Source organism: Rhinatrema bivittatum, chromosome 3, assembly GCF_901001135.1.
Source record: "Rhinatrema bivittatum chromosome 3, aRhiBiv1.1, whole genome shotgun sequence".
NCBI classification, from domain to species: domain Eukaryota; kingdom Metazoa; phylum Chordata; class Amphibia; order Gymnophiona; family Rhinatrematidae; genus Rhinatrema; species Rhinatrema bivittatum.
The window spans coordinates 583,921,875-583,928,072 of NC_042617.1; the positions used below are offsets into that span (position 1 = coordinate 583,921,875).

Sequence of the window (6,198 nt, forward strand, 5' to 3'; positions counted from 1 at the left end):
CCGCCACCTGGGAAGGAGCCAACAGTACTCCAGGAATGGTCAGCAGAGGAGACGATCCGGGGCGAGCAACTATCAGGCAAGGAGTGACCTGATCAAAGGCAAAAGTAGACTGACTACCGAGCCCTTTTGTAGGGCTAAGGAGTCAACTCCCTGGGAGGAGCTTACAGGTGGGGCCTGGGGGGATCCGGCGGGCCCTTTAAATCCGAGAGGAAGACGCGGGCCCGCCCCTAAGAGGAGCAGGAGGAGGGCAATGCAGGACCAAGGACAGCGGCGTCCTTGCCGCTGTGGAGAAACAAAGGGAGAGAGATGAAGCAGGCTTCGACTAGGCCAACATTGGAGCAACAGCGTCAGCAGCCCCATGCCGCGCTGGACACTCCAGAGGTGGCGGCTGCCGCAAGAGAGCATGTGCTCACAGCGCGCAGTGCTGAAGAGCAATATGGGCGGTCCGGGGCGGCTCCAGGCCGCGGGAAAGGCCCCGGCTTTCTGTGGTCTCTGGCCGTGAAGGTAAGTGCCTCCGTGGCTCCAGCCGTGGAGGAGCACAACCTATCAACACCACAGCGACCTGACTACCTCTGCTCTGCCAGCCTGTCTTGCCCCTACCAAAACCACAGGGACCAGACTACTCAGCTCTGCCAGCCTGTCTTGCCCTATCAAAACCACAGGGACAGACTACCTCAGCTCTGCCAGCTAGTTTGCCCCTAGAAAACCAAGGGACCAGACTACATCAGCTCTGCCAGCCTGTCTTGCCCCTATCAAAACTACAGGGACTAGACTACCTTCGCTCTGACAACCTGTCTTGCCCCTATCAACTTTCTGCCACTCTGCCTTGCTGCCATAAACCAGATGACTCTATTCCTTGTGGTGTTGCCACCTCATGGTTCCTCAGTGTGTTGATGCTAGTCTTTCTTTGCTGCTTGTCCCTTTATTGTCGCCTTGTGGTTTTTTATGACACCGACAGTCGCTCAGCAGCGCATGGTTCGGAGAGATGTATCTTTAAAGGATACTAATGATGCATTAGAATTAGGGCATCCCGACAGTGAGGTTCCAATAATTAGGAAAGTAGTCCAAGTGCCTGTAACTAAAAACTCACCTGAGCTAAAAAATTCTAACTTATCCCTATCAATTAAAAAGCCAGAATAAAATACAAACAAAAACAAACTTTGAATGTTTGTATGCTAATGCCAGAAGTCTAAGAAGTAAGGATGGGAGAATTAGAATGTATAGCAGTAAATGATGACATAGACTTAATTGGCATCTCAGAGACATGGTGGAAAGAGGATAACCAATGGGACAGTGCTATACCGGGGTACAAATTATATCGCAATGACAGAGAAGAGCAGTCGGGAGGAGGTGTGGCGCTTTATGTCCGGGATGGCATAGAGTCCAACAGGATAAACATCCTGCATGAGACTAAATACAAAATTGAATCTTTATGGGTAGAAATCCCTTGTGTGTCAGGGAAGACTACAGGGTATAGGGGTATACTACCGTCCACCTGGTCAAGATGGTGAGATGGACAGTGAAATGCTAAGAGAAATTAGGGAAGCTAACCAAATTGGTAGCGCAGTAATAATGGGAGACTTCAATTACCCCAATATAGACTGGGTAAATGTATCATCGGGTCACGCTAGAGAGATAACGTTCCTGGATGGAATAAATGATAGCTTTTATGGAGCAATTGGTTCAGGAACCGACGCGAGAGGGAGCAATTTTAGATCTAATTCTCAGTGGAGCACAGGACTTGGTGAGAGAGGTAACGGTGGTGGTGCCGCTTGGCAATAGTGATCATAATAAACCAAGAAGAAAGCTAGTTTGGGAAGAGCACCCCAAGGATCCAAAAAGGAGGGCACCAAAAATTTCCTGATAAGTTGTGAGGGTTGCTTTATTAAGATAGCTTTTCCCAATTCTGTGGCTGAACTCTGGCTATTTCATTTGTTGATTTTCTGGTTTTTTTTCTGGCTATGGCAAGTAGGCATGACTGCATCGTTGATAAGTGATCTAGAAATATTTTAAATAAATAAATTAGGGGGTATGGGCAGCTAGGCATGAGGCAAGCAAGTCCCCAATGGTGGTATTAAGGGTATTACACAAAAAGAAGGTAATAGAGTCAACAACCCCTATTTAAATACAAGAAATGCAACCCAAAAAAATCAGAAAAAAGAAAAGCATTTTACTGTATTAGCTAAAAAGCTGTGTACACTAATCCTTGACTGTTAAATGCTGTTAGTCTTGAAAGTCACAAAATGAGCTTTTCCTTTTAATTTTTTCTGATGAAATGTGAAATGCAAAACTTTAACATGAATGGCAACTTTATTAGAAGTGGCACTGACCATTAATATGGTTTTAGGCCATAGAATGTACAATTGGTGGTAGGTATTTTCCATCCGAACAGAGTAAATCATTGGAGTACGACTGTGGTAGAAACAGCTCTGAGTCAACTAACAAAACTCGAAAAGCCTTTCAAGTACATTGGTAAGTGTCTCTTTGTTTATCAGATATTGCATTGACATCTGTTCATAAGATCTGTAACTAAAAGAAAAAGGGTTGGGGACTTTTCAAAATTGTCTACAGGTACTTTTACCCACAGATTTTGTACCAGTTCTCAAAGAGAATGGACATTCTTATTTTCCCTTTGAAAGCAGTGGATCCTAATAGAAATGGACATGCAACAAAAGAAGTAATGTGAGATCAAGCTCCATAGAGTTATATGAGATGCAAATCCCCTGAAGAAGCCTGTGTTTGGTTGAAATGAGGGACCTTTGTTGGGACTTTAAAGTGATTTGATTCAGTCCATCTGAATCATTACCCATGAAAACCTTCTCCATTACGGGTACCAGTCCCCAACATCCTCTTCAGTAAACACCGAAGCAAAGAAATCATTTAATCTTTCCGCGATGGCCTTATCTTCTCTAAGTGCCCCTGTTAAACCCCTCGATCATCTAACGGTCCAACTGACTCCCTCACAGGCTTTTCTGCTTCGGATATATTTAAAAAAGTTTTTACTGTGAGGTTTTTGCCTCTACAGCCAACTTCTTTTCAAATTCTCTCTTAGCCTGTCTTATCAATGTCTTACATTTAACTTGCCAATGTTTATGCTTTATCCTATTTTCTTCTGTTGGATCCTTCTTCCAATTTTTTGAATGAAGATCTTTTGGCTAAAATAGCTTCTTCACCTCCCCTATTAACCATGCCGGTAATTGTTTTGCCTTCTTTCCACCTTTCTTAATGTGTGGAATACATCTGGACTGGAAAAGGAACAGTGTGCAAATCCAAGGCTCTCGTGCTAAAACTTTCAAAAGGGAAACTTTGATAAAATGAGAAAAATTGTTAGAAAAAAAACTGAAAGGAGCAGCTACAAAAGTAGAAAATGTCCAAGAGGCATGGTCATTGGGATGTTTTGTCCCCAGAAAAGAAATGTGGAAAAGGACAAAAATACAGGTTTCACTACCACTGTATCTATTCTATAGTTCTTTTCTTCTAGCCCTCCAGAATTCCAGCCTGTTTCTCCTACCCTGTTTGGAGGTTGATTATATTGGGGAAGTTTTTTCCACAAAAGCCCTCAGTCAGAAGGAAAAAATATAGGCACCAAAGAAAAAAAAATTGTTTAAGAGAACTAGTTTGATATTCTGAATGTGATAAACGTTGCAGTAGTGAGAATGAACTTATGCAAAGCCAGAAAATGAGGACATAGAACAGCCAGAGTTCAGCTACAGAACATGAGAAAACGTTCTAAATAAAGCAACCCCTCACAACTTACCAAGAAAAATAAAGCACTGCATTAAAAACAAATTACAATGTTCGGAATGTGATAAGTTTCATTCAGAAAGCCCATTTCACAAGAAAATCATAATTCTTACCCAGCAACTAGATCATGTTAAAGCAGGGTATGCAATTAAAGCTTATGTAAAGAAAATGGTACTTATCACAGTTTCATTCTCTTATATTGAATCTGACAATTGGATATTTTATTAGCATGTAAGCGTTGTATCGGTCTTATTTGTTGTGTTTTCTCAAGAGGACATGCATTGGTGGTAAACTGCTGACTTTTCATAAGTAGGGCTATTGAGCCTGGAAGTAGAAGGAGTTTGAGTTGCTGTTACTGACATGACACTAGAACCAGAATATCTTTTTTGTAGGGTGAGTTGTATGGGGAATGTCGTAATTCTGCTTTACATCCATTATTGTGGGTCAGGGGGGTTCCCGTGGATGCAAACTGTACTTTTACATCTAGCCCAGTGACGATCATGGGTCAGGGTGTCATGCATGTGAGAACCATCTGTCAGGTGTGTCCCCGACAGAAAAAAGGTTAGAGAACACTGCTCTAGGGCAGCAAATGATAGATCTTAGGTGTTGTGACCGGCAGCAAGTCAGTCTCCTTCTCAACGTTGAGATAGAGATGTGTATACAATGGAGGCAGTGCATGCACATCTATCTCATGCAATTCTTTGTGGATATCCTGAAAACCTGACCAGCTAGGTGTGCCCAAGGGCTGGTTGAGAATCACTGCACTAGAAAAATCTATGCCTTCAAATGGATCAGATATTCCAAGTGTTGCCAACAGAATGCCTTGGATCCATTTTCTTGTGAGCCCAAGCATTTGCTAATGTACTTGATCCTCCTTTCTGACTCAGGCATCACCACATTGTTGGTGAAAATGCATCTCAGTGCCATGATGGCTTATCATGTTCAATTGGACACTAAGCTCCTCTTTGCCCATCCACTGATATCTAAATTTGTGAAAGGGTTGTGTCACATTCTGTCTCCAATACAGAATCCTCCAGTTCCAATTTGTTTGAACATCAACTCCTGAAGGCACCTTTTGAGCCACTAGCGATAGCTTCTCTTCAGTTTCTGACATGGAAAAAATGTTCCTCATTGCAGTTACCTCAGCTAGAAGAATCCGTAAACTCCATTCTCATCCCTGGTCTCTTGCGTTCGTGCCTCTTCTCGCCCCTCGCTCCACCCTCTTTACCTGGGATGTGACTCCCTTCGGCTCTGACAGACAGTGCAGTCGCGGCTTCTCTCCACCTCTTGGTCCCGGTTCCCCCGGGCTGGCCTGATGCTACGGATCCGCCATATTCCTGATGATGTAAGGGCGCGCGCGCGCTCCAGACTTTGTACCAGCAAGGGCGCGAACCTCGGGGGAGTCCCCCCGTAGTGATGTCATCCATCCGCACTTTAAAAGTCTTTCGGGCCGATACAGTAAAAAACGCGGGAGAATGATACAGTAAGTTAATTTATTTAAATTAGGCCCGGCGGTAAAAAGAGGCGCTAGGGACACTAGTGCGTCCCTAGCGCCTCTTTTTGGACAAGAGCGGCGGCTGTCAGCGGGTTTGACAGCCGACGCTCAATTTTGCCGGCGTCAGTTCTCGAGTCCGCTGACAGCCACAGGCTCGGAAACCGGACGCCGGCAAAATTGAGCGTCCGGTTTTTGGCCCGACAGCCACGGGCCGAATTCAAATTTTTTTTTTAACTTTTTTTACTCTTCGGGAGCTCCGACTTAATATCGCCATATTAAGTCGGAGGGTGCACAGAAAAGCCAGTTTTTACTGCTTTTCTGTGCACTTTCCCGGTGCCAGAAGAAATTAGCGCCTACCTTTGGGTTGGCGCTATTCTTAGAGTAAAATGGTGCGGCTTGGCTGCACATTTCACTTACTGTATCCCACGTGCATACCTAATAGGGCCATCAACATGCATTTGCATGTTGAGGGCGGTATTAGGTGCCGCGGGTTGGACGCGCGTTTTCCTCCCCTTACTGAATAAGGGGTAAGGGAAAACGCGTGTCCAAGAGCAGGCTCCGTCGGAGCGCACTGTTAGCCTGCTCTTGGACACGCGTTGGAGTTCCTTGCTAACTCTAATGAGTTAGCAAGGAACTCTAATGAGTTAGCAAGGAACTCCAAGGACTTGCTTCGGCAGTCCACGATAGTTGCAACAATGATCCGAGTCAGCCGGGGAACGTGTCCCCACTGCTCGGCCTTTTCAAACTTACCAGGAGTACCCGCTCCACGGGGGCTCCACTCTCTCTTCTTGATTTTAGATTGCCAGAACACCTCGGAAGACTCCTCGTTTCCTGGAAGCGATCTATTACATAGGAATCGGTACTCGCTCCACGAGGGCCTACATTCCTATTGCTCTAAAGACTCCCTTCCGTCCAAGACGTTCTCGCAGGTACAGAGATCAAGAGTTACATTGGCAAGA

General features: G+C 44.9%; 1 pseudogene; it reads left to right on the forward strand.

The window, feature by feature from the left end:
- The first annotated feature begins 306 nt into the window (after positions 1-306).
- LOC115088669 overlaps positions 307-6,198 on the forward strand; it is a 30,397-nt pseudogene continuing 24,505 nt past the window's right edge.